Source organism: Podarcis bocagei (genome assembly GCF_964188305.1).
Source record: "Podarcis bocagei genome assembly, chromosome: 10".
NCBI classification, from domain to species: domain Eukaryota; kingdom Metazoa; phylum Chordata; class Lepidosauria; order Squamata; family Lacertidae; genus Podarcis; species Podarcis bocagei.
In genome coordinates this window covers 69,175,491-69,190,617 of record NC_138135.1, presented here as the reverse complement: position 1 = coordinate 69,190,617, position 15,127 = coordinate 69,175,491, and the positions used below count along the sequence as shown (strand labels likewise).

At 44.6% G+C, this 15,127-nt stretch overlaps 1 long non-coding RNA gene across 1 annotated transcript; it reads right to left on the bottom strand.

The window, feature by feature from the left end:
- Window positions 1-7,097: 7,097 nt before the first annotated feature.
- LOC308596636 lies at window positions 7,098-8,669 on the bottom strand. The gene is made up of 2 exons (XR_014012590.1): window positions 8,542-8,669; window positions 7,098-7,586 (listed from the first exon to the last, which is right to left on the bottom strand). It is a non-coding gene; the product is annotated as an uncharacterized lncRNA (long non-coding RNA).
- Window positions 8,670-15,127: the final 6,458 nt, after the last annotated feature.

The window sequence follows — 15,127 nt, the reverse complement described above, 5'->3', positions numbered from 1 at the left end:
TTGGTCTTGCTAGGTGCGAATGGTGTGGGCATTGTGGCTTGGCCTTCTCCTTCCCCCTTAGTTAACACAGTTCTTTAAAGTAACCCTTGGGGGTGTGGTGGAGCTAGTAGCGCTGTCAGATAAGGACTTTGGGCAGATGTGGAGGCTGCCCTCAGCAAAACAAGGACAGGGGCCTCCAAATGAACCATGGCTGGCTTACCACACTTTGAAGCAAGTGGTACGCATTACCAGATGAGCTTGTGAAGGTGTTGTATCAGTTCAGTTCTGACCATTTCGAAGATTTCGGCAAGTATCCCATCAGGTCCACTGGCTTTGTTGTTTTTCATTTGGTTAATAGTTGTACACATCTCTCCCAAATTTGGAGATACCGCAAGCAAATCCTCACCGTGATCAACTCCCATCCAGAAACCTATGTCACTACTGTGGAAGGACGTGTGGATCCAGGATTGGCCTCCACAGTCACTTACGGACTCACTGTTAAAACCGTGTTCATGGAAGGCAATCTTACTCAGCTACGAGTGATCGCCAAAGAAGAAAACACATTACCATCAAAAAAAACTTGCCCACAATAGGACTGTTGAAGCCATAGTCTAAAATTGCCAAATTGTGCCACTGAGCAGAGAGGCTGATGCTGCTGTACTCTTTCTTAAAGCAATTCCTGAATCTGCAGTATTTATCAGTACAGAACCTGGAACTAACTTTGTAGGGATTTGAATATCTGTGGTGTGATCCATATAGGCAGTCTTGGCTTAAGTGTGGTCCATCTGGTGCTGTTCCTCTTAAGTATTAAGAGCTTAAGATGAGCAGCTCGATCGGGGCCAGAAGCCCATCTGGAACAGCATCCTTTTCTCACAGTGGCCAACCACTGGCCAATTACAGGAAGTCCGCCAGCAGGACTTAAGACAACAGCGCACTCCTTGCTTACGATCCTCAGTATTCATGCTGCTTCCTTAAACCGTTTCCCTATCTGCAATATTCTTTTCATTAGAATAAACCCTTATCACCATCCAGGATTACAACTGCTATCATCCCTGATCATTGGACTTGTGGTTGGGGCTTATGGAAGCTGTAGTGCAAGGTTACAAGTTCCTCATTCCTGTTTTAAGGTATTTTTTCCCAAGGCTGAAACAAAAGCATTTAGTGCCTTAAACCAATACAGTGGTACCTCGGGTTACATACGCTTCAGGTTACAGACTCCGCTAACCCAGAAATATTACCTTGGGTTAAGAACTTTGCTTCAGGATGAGAACAGAAATCCTGTTCCGGTGGAGTGGCAGCAGCAGCTAAAGTGGTGCTTCAGGTTAAGAACAGTTTCGTGTTAAGAACGGACCTGCGGAACGAATTAAGTATGTAACCAGAGGTACCACTGTACTCAGAATTAAGATGGAGGATTTTAACTTCCTTTGCTGCTGTATAGATGTATACTACAAAAAATCATCTGAATGTTACATGGGAGGAGCATTAAGAGGAGTTTAGGATATACAGTTGTACCTTGGTTGTTGAACGCCTTGGTACTTGTACGTTTCGGATCCCAAATGATTGAAACCCGGAAGTGGGTCTTCCAGATTTCGAAGGGTTTTTTTGGAAGCCCAACATCTAATGCAGCTTCCGCTATTGTTTCCAGCGTGCCTGCACAATCGGAAACTGTGCCTTGGTTTCCAAACATTTCGGAAGTCGGGAGGCCTTCCGGAACACATTCTGTTTGAAAACCAAGGTACGACTGTATAATTCATATCTTTTGTAGCTTATAGATTCTGAGAATGTCAGTCTATGCAACTTGGACAGTGTGCTGAGTCTTCATTTTTCTCCCATAGTTGTACAAGACGCTAAGGGTAAACAGATTTGCATATGCTGTAGTATTTTGATAGAGAATGTCCTCTCATACTTGGCCTTAATACCAAGTTTGCTCCTGGAACGTGATAGTATTTTAACTGGATAGATCTGATGCACAGGTTTTTTTTACAATGACATCAGCAAAATGGCCCAGAGATCATTTAAGCTTTGGATCCAACACTTTATAATGTATACAGTGCTTGTATTTTGATTAACAAGGGAAAGTTAGACATCTTTCGTATATTCCTAGGAAGTTAGGTTGTTTTGAAATCAGAAAGGCAGCTGTATATGCAACAAAACCCACATGCTTGTACAAATCATAACAAGATGATGATCTGCAGATGCTTCTTCTCAGAGGGTATTAGAAAGCTGGAAAGGACCTAAATTTTGGGCTACCATTTAGTACCCTACCCTCCATTAACCCCTGTTGCATCCCCCACCCTGCAAAAATCAAGCCTGCCCAAGTCTGGCCACACAGCAATGATGCACATTGTACAATAATTGCTCCCAACAACTTTTGCAATGGGCTGTGCTTACACACCACAGGAAAAGAGAAAAAAACCACGAGGACACTTGCCAGTCTGGCCCAATGAAAAATGCCATCTTTGTTTGCCTGAAAGGAAATATTGGAGCTTGAACGCAAGCAAACACCTTCCACCAGTGGTCTCAAGGTAAATTCACCTGGTTATTAAATGCCCCTTTGCCCCTGATTATTACTGTTTCTGGTGTCCCAGGAAAAATGGAAGGGAGCACATGTTAGCTCTTTTAGTGGTGTAAGTAACTGGCAGCTTGCACACATTTAACTTGGGCACATTCAGCTTTATGCACTTGGCAGATAGATAGATATTTCAATATAGATATATATAGAACCCAATGAGTTTCTACTATACACCATTTGGGCATTATGCGATATCCCCAAAACGTAATCCCAGCATAAGCCAAGAGTCACCTATATTCATTATACAGCAGCGTTATGTGTTTATTTGCATATAAGTGCTGAAATAGGCCTGGCTCCAGCCTCCATATGAACACAGCAGCTGTGAGTGCTATTCAGTTTGCGCATGCCCCTTGATCCTACCACAGTTCATCTGTTCCATTCAGGGACGCTTGCATGGCACTGATCAGGGAAAGGATAGGGCTTGCTGGTCTCTGGCATTCTCTCAGCTTTGAGGTCATGAGGAATGTGAAGCCAGTCACAAGCCAGCCATAGTATTAGATCAGGGTTTCCCAAACTTGGATCTCCAGCTGTTTTTGGACTACAGTTCCCATCATCCCTGGTCCTGCTGGCAAGGGATGATGGGGAGTTGTAGTCCAAAATCAGCTGGAGACCCAAGTTTGCAAAACCCTGTATTCGATGGAGGAGTAAACAGAAGGAAGATTAACTGACATGTTGCAGAGATGGTAAAAGTCATCATTTGAATGAATTTGGCAAAAGGGATTGAGAAACTTAGAATCTGTCCTAATATTAAGGTGTCAAGATATTTTGTCAAACAGATAAAACTCTGGCCCTATTATAAGCTTCCCTTACCCTCTAACCATTGGAAATATTAGTGGGAGCTGGAATTGAACAATACCTAGAAAGCCATATGCTCCCCATCTCTGTCCTGTAAGATATCGTACCCTGTTCTTTATTCGTTAAAGATTGCTGGTTTAACCTTAATACAATAAACATATTACATTAGGTACATGCAATGCTAGACCAGGAACTAATGGCTCCTCTTTTTCCTGGATAGCAGCACACTATACAGTAGTTTGCAGTTACATCCAAACTAACATGGACGGTGAACCATAATTGCAGACTTGGGTTTAAACGTGGTTTCCAAGGCAAATACAAACCACCATTTACTACTTAGGGGTGATGTTTTGTGAGGGTTTGCTGCTGAGATCACACTCCAATTTTTTAAATAATAATAATAATAATAATAATAATAATAATAATAATAATAATAATAATTTATTTATACCCGCCCTTCCTGGTTCAGAAAACTGGGCTCAGGGTGGCTAACAACAAATTTAAAACACTTAATTGTGATACAACAAAAACAGCATAAAATACAATATAAAAGCGTGAATAACAATAAATTCAAAGTTCAAAAATCAATTTGGAAGGAAATCCATCCAGTAAACATTCGATGGTCACCAGGGCTAGCTGGTTAAGTTAGTCCTATTTGGGCCAGCGAGGAGGCCAGGGGAGAATTAGATGTGGGGTCCCAGAGCAGGTAATCTTCATAAAAAGGGGAGGGGGAGGGAAAAGAGAGGAATAAAATATCAGGCTAAATTCAAATTGAAATCCAGGCAGAATAGCTCAGTCTTACAGGCCCTGCAGAAGGAGGTTAAATCCTGCAGGGCCCTAGTCTCATGGGACAGAGCATTCCACCAGGTCAGAGCCATCCCTAAAAAGGCCCTGGCCCTGGTGGAGAATAGTCTGACTTCCTTAGGGCCCGGGACCTCTAAACTATGGTTATTCATGGACCTTAAGGTCCTCTGTGGGGCATACCAGGAGAGGCGGTCCCATAAATACCACAACTTTGCCCCTTTAGGCTCCTTCAGGCAGGAGGGTGTGATAAAAATCTAACAATACTAATAATAATACTAATAACAATAACTTTGAAGAGCAGAAGCCCTAAATTTGACTTATGAGGAGAGTAACTTGGTATTTAAATGGAGAGCTGGTCTAGGAAAGATGTTCATTTATAAGTGTTCCCTAATTAGGAATCATGTAGTGATCGGTTCTTAAAATAAAGGTCACTTAATTATTTGGCAAGCCTAGCAGCCTTCCCCTAAGCTCCTGTGTTTGCAAAACTTAAAAGAAACAATACATTAACGCTAGAAGATAATTCTTCCAAATTGGGACCCCATGCTAAAGATTATGCTAGCTGCAATATTTTCCTTTGAAAGGGATTGGAAGAAATGGTAGTGCCAACAATTTCGTTGTTTTCACAGGTTTTCAGGATAATCTGTCTTTTCAAAAGCTGTGGGGGTGTGGGATCTGTAGGATAATATCTAGAGCTGGAAGAGGGAAGGATCTGAAGCTTCTGAAACAACACTTCAGCAGTATTATCATGGAAAATTAAAGGCTTGTTTTCATTGCCTGACAAAGCAAATGGCACATGGAATATATCATCCAACTTGTTGGCTGGAGAGCAGACACTATTTTTGGTAGTTTGAACTAACGGCAAGCAGGTACGTTTCAAGTCATATCCTTTTTTGAACATGTGTGAAAAATCACTCCAGCCCAGTTAACATAAACAGAAGGGATTGTAAAACTGTTCCTTTTCACCGCTTGTGCCCCTAGAGTTGAAACACACCAACAGTGCCTTAGGGTTTGCATGAATGCTTTTGCTGCCCTTTAAGTAACACACCAGCTATAATTTGCTCATGTCTCCTTTGTTAGAAGGATGCTGTCAAGAGAGCTGTACGGATCATTTTATCCTTCTAAAGGGAAAATAACTTTTATTGCTTTAAATCTGAGCTGATGGTATCTGAGGCAGTGGTACCAAACTGTCCGCCTGTAACGAATGCTTTTCACATCGCCTTATCTGCTGATGAATGCCTATATTTTGGCAGAAAATCCATCCTGGGGTTTTCCAGATGTCTTGGGCCACAGCTCTCCCAACTGCCTCAGCCAGCATGCCAAATGGTCAGCAATGGTGGGAGTGGCAGCTCCCAACATCTTGAATGGGCAACAGGTTGTGGAAACTTGCTGGAGGGGAAACATTAACCCATGCTAATAGTGCAGGACTTTCAAGTTGTTTAGCACCTAGGGAAAGCCTGTGGGGAGTGAGGGAAAATGTTGTTTTCTCCTTTCTCACAACTGACCCCCTCGTGCAGGCTACAGGGCTCTTCTCCCAGGGGGGCTGGAGCTATAAACAGGAGCTGTCCTCTTGGGGGTTTGTGATCCACTGCAATATTTTATTTCAGGTCTCACGCAGATCTTCAGGTTTATATCCCCTATTGTTATTGACATAAGTCTATACAGTGCAGCCAGCCCCCACAAATTAAAATGAGAGGCAATAAACGAAGTGTTGACCTTCTAGGAAAGAAGCAACATTACAGTCATAGCATATTTAAACATAACCTTTATCATAGAAGCTCGGTGCTTTGGTAATGTTAATTAATTCACCTCTCCAAAAACCCATCAAGACGAGCAAGTATTACACATTCACGTTACAGATAAAATAGGTTAAGGGCTTTCTAAATGCCAGCTACTGAGTCAGCAGCACAACTGATGTGTAGATGCAACTTTGCCTTTCCCACAGCACCAAAGTCTTCCTCTACAGAATTGAGTGCATAGTCTAAATGCAGCACCTTGTGGAAACTAAGCAGGTCTGGATCTCATCTACATCTGGGTGAGGAACGACAAATATATGGACTTGAGCTCTCCTTGCGTGATTCTCCTCTTCATTTGTGCTCCTGCTCTCTCACATCATGCAAGGGGATCAGATAATAATATCAGTGGTACTCAGTAGCAGGTGTAACCAACCTGGTTCCCTCCAGATGTGTTGGACTACAGCTCCCAGCAGGCCTAGTCAGCATTGCCAACAGGTACTCGGGGATGATGGGAGTTGTAGTCCACAACAATCGAAGAGTTTTATGATGGTTACCCTTGTTCAATAGCATCACTGGAATTTGTTCATGATGTTTGGGCCTGATGGGTGATCTGTTCTGTTCCACACTGCATGCACACCCCACAAGAGATGGAACAGTTCTAACTGAAAGACGCTGTGCATTATGCACACACACTTTCAACATGCCCAGGGGTCGCCTGAACAACTTAGCTGCCCTATAGATACCTAATGAAATGTTCTTTCCTATGGCTCAATGCATGTGTGGTTTGTTCAGCAAATTGCTTGGGTATGAGGAAGAAGACTGTCTAATTTCTGTGGTGTGAGGTGGGGTGTGTGTGTTCCACTAAGGCAGAGATTCACATGGTCTATGTGCTGTGCCCAGAGAGAGCCTTATTTGCACCCGCAACTTGCAGCCAAAGCATCACACAATGAATTAAATTACAACAACATCAAGTCTAGTTCTCTATTACCATTGTGTAGCAGGAAGAGCAGTCACATCCTTGTTGCCATTGTCCTATTTTAGGGATTGACTGAATGTTGACGTGAGTTATTAGATAATGAACCAGATCTACTGAGATCCAATGATATGATTAACCACTCCACTCTTTCTGGATGACTCCGCCCAAGTTCAGTGCTACGAAACTGGGAGCCTGTTAAATCAAAGAAGAAATTACACCAAGCGAAAACACTGACCCAGCCTTCTTAAAATAGGTATATTTTATATTTATATTTTACATACTTTACATTTACAGGATTTACAAAAGCTGCATCATTTTATGATCATCATTATACAAAGCAGTCTCGAAAGAAACATCACTTTGCATTCTTTTCTCTCTTGAATTTTGAGCGTTGCCAGAAAGAGGGGCAGAGAGAGACTTTGCATCCATCAGCAATTGTCCTTCGATAACAGTTCCGGTGTGTATAAGTCGAGCATTTTGCCCTTCCTGTCCCTAAGAGGGTCTCTCTGAGCTTTTGCTATCGAACGTCTTCCTTCAGCATGCTCAGAAATCTTTCCTGGCCCAGACTCCCCAAATTGCAATTAGGATGACCATGACAATGAGTGTGTAGAGTGTACCGACGGCAGTTTGCTCATTTCGACACCGCTGTTTGCACCCACAAGAATTCTGCACTGCCTCTCCGGTGGTAGCAGCAGGTTTTGGCCTGTGAGCACGAAGGCAGTGTATTCTGCCAAAAGAAAAAAAGAAACAATAGATTTAGCCTGTTGCCACTACTAACGTTTAAGGTGTTATTTTACAGAGAGTCTCTCCTAGCCCTACCTAAAGATGCTAAAGATTAAAGCCTAAGCCTAACCTTCCGCATGCAAAGTAGATGCTCTCTTACAAAGCTATGGCCCTTCCTTCCCCCAGGAAGTGTCCTAATTGTGCTACTTGTGTCTTAACAATGTTGTATGAAGAAACCCTTAGTTCTTTCCATTGCAAGACCAAACCAGCCTCATTATTTATCCCCTAGTAGGTCTTTCATCACAGTAGTCTGAAGCTGCAGATAAAATATAGCACCATCCCGATCTTATGGAATTTGTAGCCCGGTTGTAGCTGGAATCCAATATGGGTATGACTTTCAGATATCCTCATACCTTAGGAATTTGTCTGTGCCTACCTATCGGCGTTTATTTACCAAACCCAGACTAAACGTATTTCCCTCGGAAGTTCTAAATGGCAGACTGAGAGGCATCCCCTATCAGAATAGGCTTTGTTTATGTTCCCAGGACGTTGATTGCATGAAACAGATCCTTCTGTATTGTGGGCAATATGAGCAAGCAAGGGATCAACTGAGTAAACCCTCATTGGCAAACTTGCAGGGAAAATCCAAAGCCTCCCATATTAAATATATTTTGGAAGACAGGTCAGATGATAGTACACTGGCCGTGGCAAAGTTTCTTTCAGAGGTTATAAGAAACAAAGATCACTATGCCCTAGATAAAACAAAATGACTGCCTTGGTTTCTTCCTTCTGTCTGTCTGGTCATTTTAACCATATCTAGTTTTGAAATTGTTTGGTGGGACCGCAATAAAGTTTTGATTATATAGCACCAGCATCCATAATATTTGCCTGTCATGATGGAAAACTCTGCATGACACGCTCTCCTTCTGCTTTCCCTTTTACCAACGTGTTTCACCTACCTTCTAGAGGCATGCATTCTTTTTCCTTGGTGGATTGCTCTTGCGACTCTTCCCTGAAAGCGCGAAACCAGCCGAGATCCCGTCAATCAGTGACCTGAAAGCCCTCAGTCGGTAGCAGTGATGCTGACTTTGCACAGCTGAAAGAGGAGCGGAGAATTGAGATCCTCCGGGATACAACTTCGGAGCTGCTGCTGCTGCAAGTCATGAACTAACTAAACCAATAGCACGTTCTCTCCCCTCGCTGACTGCTTGGGCCTTTATAAACAGAAGCAGCTAAGTCTCTGCCAAATGTGGAGCAATGAAAGAAGCCCTCCCTGTTTGTAGCATGCGCGTGTGCAAAAGGGAGGTGTGCGAGAAGTGGGGGAGACACTTGGCTGACAAAATAGACCGCTCTGTTTTCAAGCCAGCCCTTGTGCGGGACACAGACACCTTTCCACGATTCTTCTCTTGCCATACGAGCATGGGAATTCCTCAAACAGATCTCACGGGTACCCCAAGCGCTCGCAATAGCCAGTCTGAGCGGGAGGCTTATTGAAAGTCACTTCTCGGAAGTTAACTTTGGATTCTACACAATGACACGTTTCTGCTGGCATTGCACCACTTTGAACGACAGGTGTGTGCCCCTAAATCAGGGTAGGCAACCTAAGGCCCTTCTCAATCCGACCCGCAGATGGTCTGGGAACCAGCGTGTTTTTACATGAGTAGAATGTGTCCTTTTATTTAAAACGCATCTCTGGGTTATTTGTGGGGCCTGCCTGGTGTTTTTACATGAGTAGAATGTGTGCTTTTATTTAAAATGCACCTCTGGTTTATTTGTGGGGCATGGGAATTTGTTCATTTATTTTTTTCCAAAATATAGTCTGGCCCCCCACAAGGTCTGAGGGACAGTGGACCTGCCCATGGCTGAAAAAAGTTGCTGACCCTGCCCTAAATAAACAAACTCCAGCAGTCCCTCCTCAGTCCTCACACAGTACATGGCCCAACGAACATGTACGGCTTTATACCAGCAGGTTTAGAATAAAAGGAGTACGGTTTCCTACATTACCTGCTCAGATCTTTAGTACAGTAAGGCTTCTTTATTTAAATCAGGCGTATACAAGTTGCGACTTACCAATCAGATACCCGCCAACATTTATCCGATGAAAATAGGGACATCCAATTCAATAATAATAATAATAATAATAATAATAATAATAATAATAATAATAATTTATTTATACCTCACTGGGTTGCCTCAGTCACTCTGGGCAGCTTCTAAAAGATATAAAAACATAATAAAATATTAAACATCAAAAAAACTTCCCTCTACAGGGCTGCCTTCAGATGTCTTCTAAAGGCTGTATCTCCTTGGCTCAGGGGTTGCAGAACTTCATACCCTCCAACAATTCTCTGATGAAAATAGGGATGTCCTAAGGAAAAGCAGGACATTCCAGGATCAAATCAGAAACCAGGACAGCTTCTGTAAATCCGGGACTGTTCTTGGAAAACAGGAACACATGGAGGGCCACCTTCCTAGTTCCTTCATCCTGTACTTTCTAAATTTTCAGTGTGAAAATCCAGCTATTCTGGCTGGCCAAAGATAGGAGAGAGAACAGAAGAGGGAGAGCGACATCAGAGACAGCACTTTCACTCAAATCTTTTTCTGAGGGTGGGGAACGTATGTCAAGTTTGCCTCTCCGCTGCCAAAAGCAAAAATAGAAAGATGGATTTTCTTCCTCTCCAACAGAAGTTCAAAAGCCATTGTTATGCTCTTTGTCATAGTTTTTCTTGGCTTGTGCAAATGTGAGCTGTTAGCTCTGACACATTTTGAAAAGCCCTGGCATTTCTGTAGCATACATTTTCTGAGCCAAAACAAATTATACTTCACCCACAGCTAATAATGTGAATAGGAGCAGCCATCAAGAGATTTTTTTTTTAAAAAATGTAAACAAACAAACAAAAACTGGTGTGAAGGGTCTTTAGGTCTTGAAATTTATGGAGAAACTTTAAAATGATTCACACAACCTATAAAAAGCACTGTGCATTTAAACTCAAAGTGAGACTTGCCTGGAAAACTTTCATGAAAGCAATCCATCATCTGCTCTTCTTTTCTAGCGCTCGTAAGTGGAAAAGGAATCGTAAAAACCAACAGTAAAAATCCGGAGAAGGTTGCAGAAATGGAACCGAGGTCCCAAGATGAAACTGATAAGATATTTATGAAATTATCTCCAGTCATATTATTCCTAATTGCAATGCATGAAACAGGACAAATTGTGCTATGGCTTCAGTGACGCACTAAACATGCTTCATCGTTCCGGACTGAGAACCAGAATAAGTTTCGTGACTAAATTTATGGGCTGAAAGCTCATAGTTGAAAGCTCGGTCCAGCCCCAAATTTGCTAGATGGCCTTATGAGAGCCTTTACCTCAGCCTTGCGCCCCCTGCTCCATGTGCAATGCTGTAATAACAGTCAAATCTGCATTTAGAGCACATGGTTTGCCCCAGTTCAGGATCCAAGGTGCCACAGGCTAGCTTAGCTCCTTCTCGCCCACAGAAATCCCTGTTTTGGGGAATGCTGTTGGCGGCTGCCTCCAGGGACCCCGTTCCCACACATTCAGCAAGTGGAACAGTGGAGCACAACACTGTAGGGCAGCAGAGCAGGGCCCTAATTCAGGGCCGGCCCTCCCAAGAGGCAAGGTGAGGCCTCAGGTGGCATGATCTACAGGGGCAACAGATACCAATGTAGACCCTGGGCAGTTATCTTTCCACAAGGACCGACACTGATGCCGAAATCCAGCATTGGCTCAGCTCTGCGAGTGCAGCTTTCTCCCGATTGAAGTGTAGAGTGTTTGAGGACTGGGACATTTGCAGGGAAACCAAAATGCTTGTTTACAAAGCTGTTGTACTACCAACCTTACTGTATGCTTGTGAAACATGGACCACTTATCAACGCCAGCTCCAACTGCTCGAAAGATTCCATCAATGGTGTCTGAAAATTTTTACACATCACTTGGGAAGACAGGCGAACTTATTACCAGTGTACTGGAAGAAGCAAAGGTCACCAGTGTCAAAGCAATGATGTTTCAACATCAACTTTGTTGGACTGGTCGTATTGTTCGGATGCCTGATTATTGTCTTCCAAAGCAACTACTCTATTCTGAACTTAAAAGTGGAAAGCGTAATGCTGGTGGTCAACAAAAGAGGTTTAAAGACTGTCTCAAGGCAAATCTTTGAATATGGTAATATAATGGTAGTATAAACACCAACAATTGGGAAACACTTGCCTGCAAGCGCTCCAATTGGAGAACAGCCTTTACCAAACGTGTCATGGGCTTTGAAGGCACTTGAACTCAGGACGCAAGGGAACCAATGTTCCCACTGTGGAAGGACGTGTGGATCCAGAATTGGCCTCCACAGTCACTTACGGACTCATTGTTAAAACCGTGTTTATGGAAGACAAACTTACTCGGCTATGAGGGATCGCCAAAGAAGAAGAGGTGTCGTGCTATCCCTGGACTGCAGATTCCTTCCCCGCTTGTTTATATGGTGGATGAAATTTGGCAATGAGATACTAAGACCCTCCACATCATAAAGCCACTATGATACCAATTTATGATACATTCTGAGGTTTAGAGATCTAAATAGACTTCATCCCCAAAAGGACTAATTTGTTTTTGTTTGTTTCCGGTTTCTTCCTGACATGGTAAGGGTGAGTCAGCAGTCAGCATTTGTCCCCGCCATTTTCACCTCTCTTCAATCCTTTCTCCCTCCTTCCCTGTCTTCATTCGCCTTCCTGCGTTTCTCTCCTCCCAACTCTCAAGGTAATCTTGCGTCATCTTGCCTCTCCCTCTCCTGGCTCTTCTCAATCTCAATCTCATCACTCTCGTTCTCCCCTAACTCCCTTTTTCCGCGATAGGGTGTGATCCACCATAGCAGAGCACCTTCCCTCGACCCATCTCTGAGCGCAGCACACTAAAAGCTCATTTTAGGTCTTCAATAAGGAGGTCTTCTGGAAGAGAATTAAAAAGAGGGACTTTCTGTATCCAAGAAAGGTATAACAGTTCTCCAAATCAAAGTCATTCTATATCTTCGACAATGATGTCCTCTGGAAGAGAATGAAAAAGAGAGACTGAATTAACAGCCTTTCTCAACTAAGCATTCTAAACAATACCCAAACCCAAGGGTTCAGCCACCTCAGCTTTTGTAGCTGGAGTCAGTCAGGGCCCTACCTACTGAGGCGAAGTGAAAAAGGCCTGCAAGGCACAGCAAATGCAGCAAGAAGGCCTGGGAGGTCTTTCCCAGGCATGAACCATAAAGCTACTAAGTGAAAAGTCCCAAGGTATGGAGATTCATTTACCTTCTTCAGGTGCTGGGCACATGTGCGGCAGCTGTTGTAGGGCTATTGCCTTCTGCAGAGGAAAGAGAAAGCTGGATGAGACGCCTTATGTGAAACTACAAAACCCACCATTGACAGGTGCAAGGGAGCCCACAAGCAGGCCCAAGCCAGGAAAGACTGGCCTCCCTCAGGCTTGGGCCCCATCCCTTGCCCCAGAGGACCTCCATGGGCCCTGCAGCCTCCTGAAGGGCAGAGGTGGAAGGGCAGCACCAGGGAAGAGGGCAGGTCATGCCTCTGGCATCATCCTGACACCCCAGGGACACATGCCACATTATTTGCATTAGTTGCTTTGGGAGCCTTTTGGAGGGTGGGGGTGGAAGTATTCAGAGACTGCAGAACTGGGAACAAAGACCACAGTCAGCGGGCAGAGGGTCTGGGGGATCCAGTCCCTCCTCTTTTGCTCCCCCCAGTACTAACCTCAGGCTTCAGAAGAGTCTCGAAGAGCTTCGGCACAATTACAACAAGAGAAGGACATGGGGACAGGTTAGTTCGTCCCTTTGCAGCTTCAAAGATTATTCTAATAATCTTCTGCTTGGTTCCCCTGCTTCTACACTCCTACTACAGGGGTGGCAAACCCCAGGCCTTGGGCGCCAGTCTTGGCCTGCAGCCCCCCGAATGCGGCTCACAAGAGAATGTGGCCCTCCAGCTGACCGCTGTCCCCCTGCCCTGCCCTACCAGCTGCCTCAGCCTCCAGCTTCCACTAGAAATGCTTCCTCTCCTCTCTCAGTCAATAGCATCTTCATCAACCCCACAAAAGTGGCTGGCCACTGGGGTGGGTTTCCAGATGCTGGACCAGATGAACCTTGGGTCGGATCCAGCAGTCTGGCTCTTTTGGCTTTTTCTTACTAGCTTCCCCTCCCCCACAAATCCTATACCCTGAGCTGCCACCCTAGCCTATTCCTGCCCTTCCAAAAATGGCGCGGGGGGAACTTCCTCACCTGGAGGCATAAGCTTCTCGCGCTGCAGTGGGGCCACTTTTCTGTTCTTTCTGAGGCGATGGCACCTCCTAGAGCATTGGGCACCCCCCGATGGCACCCCTAGAAGGGCGAATCCCCCCATCATGGTGGGCAGATCGCCCCTCCTCTGGGTGCCCGTCTTCTTTGATGTTCTGGCTTCCTCCGCCACTGGCCACAGGCTGTTCCTTGTGCTGGAGCGGGGCCACTTCATTGTTCTTTTCTGGTTGAATGAATGTTTTTAGTCTCTTGAACCTAGAAGAGATGATGCAGAACAGAAATACATTTAGCCTAATAGAGAATTGCCGGCACATCCCTCCCAATTCCTTCCCTCTTTCTGCAGTTGAATGAACTGTAGGACTTCATCACAGCTGCAGAGAGGCAGCCAAGAGCATTCAGGGCTTGGAGAGAAAGGAGGTACCAGCTCCTGCCATTCCAGGACCGAGAGAGCCTGGCTACCATAGTTCATGCCCTGATTGCTTCAAGACTAGATGCCATGCACTATACGTCGGGCTTCCCTTGTGTTTGACCTGGAAGCTGCAGTTAGTGCAGGATACTGCAGCATGATTGCTGACAGGAACGAGGCCTTGTCGACATTGTTTTACCCTCTTGTAAACCGCTTTGAGGTGTGAGATATACACACAATGAAGTGGTATATAGATTTTATGAAACAAACATGGTAGAGATTTTTGCCCCATCGAATAGCAGAGCTTTGGGTCATTCATTAACATCAATGGGCACTTCTTCACATAACACTTAATTGGTTTGTGAAATTGGCAGCCAAAATATGCAAAGGACAACTGCCTTGCAAGGTTGGAAAGAGGGGGGTCACACCTCTTCATGGAGGAGGAGGAGAGTATTTGCAGTTAAGATCTGAAATAGCTACAGTATGTAGAACTTCCAGGTTTAGAGGCAATCTACCACTGAAGCCACCTGTTAGAGGACAATCCTTATGGGCTTCCTGGAGACATCTGGTTGGCCGCTGGACCAAAGAGGCCTTTGCTCTCCTTTTCCTGCTATGCTATATCCCATGAGGGATTGCAACACTCCACCCCAAAGGAAAGAGAAACATTGCCAGCATTTAAAGGGTGCCTCTGCCTAGTCTTTGAAGGACAGCCCTGCCCAGAGAGGGAGGAGACTGCTAGGTGGGTCCTCCAAGCATCAAGGGGTCCAAGAAGATGAGCAGAACAACACTGGGCGGCAGAGAGAGGAAGGTGGTGGAGTCTTGCTTACAGACAGAGACCCACAGAAAGGGCTT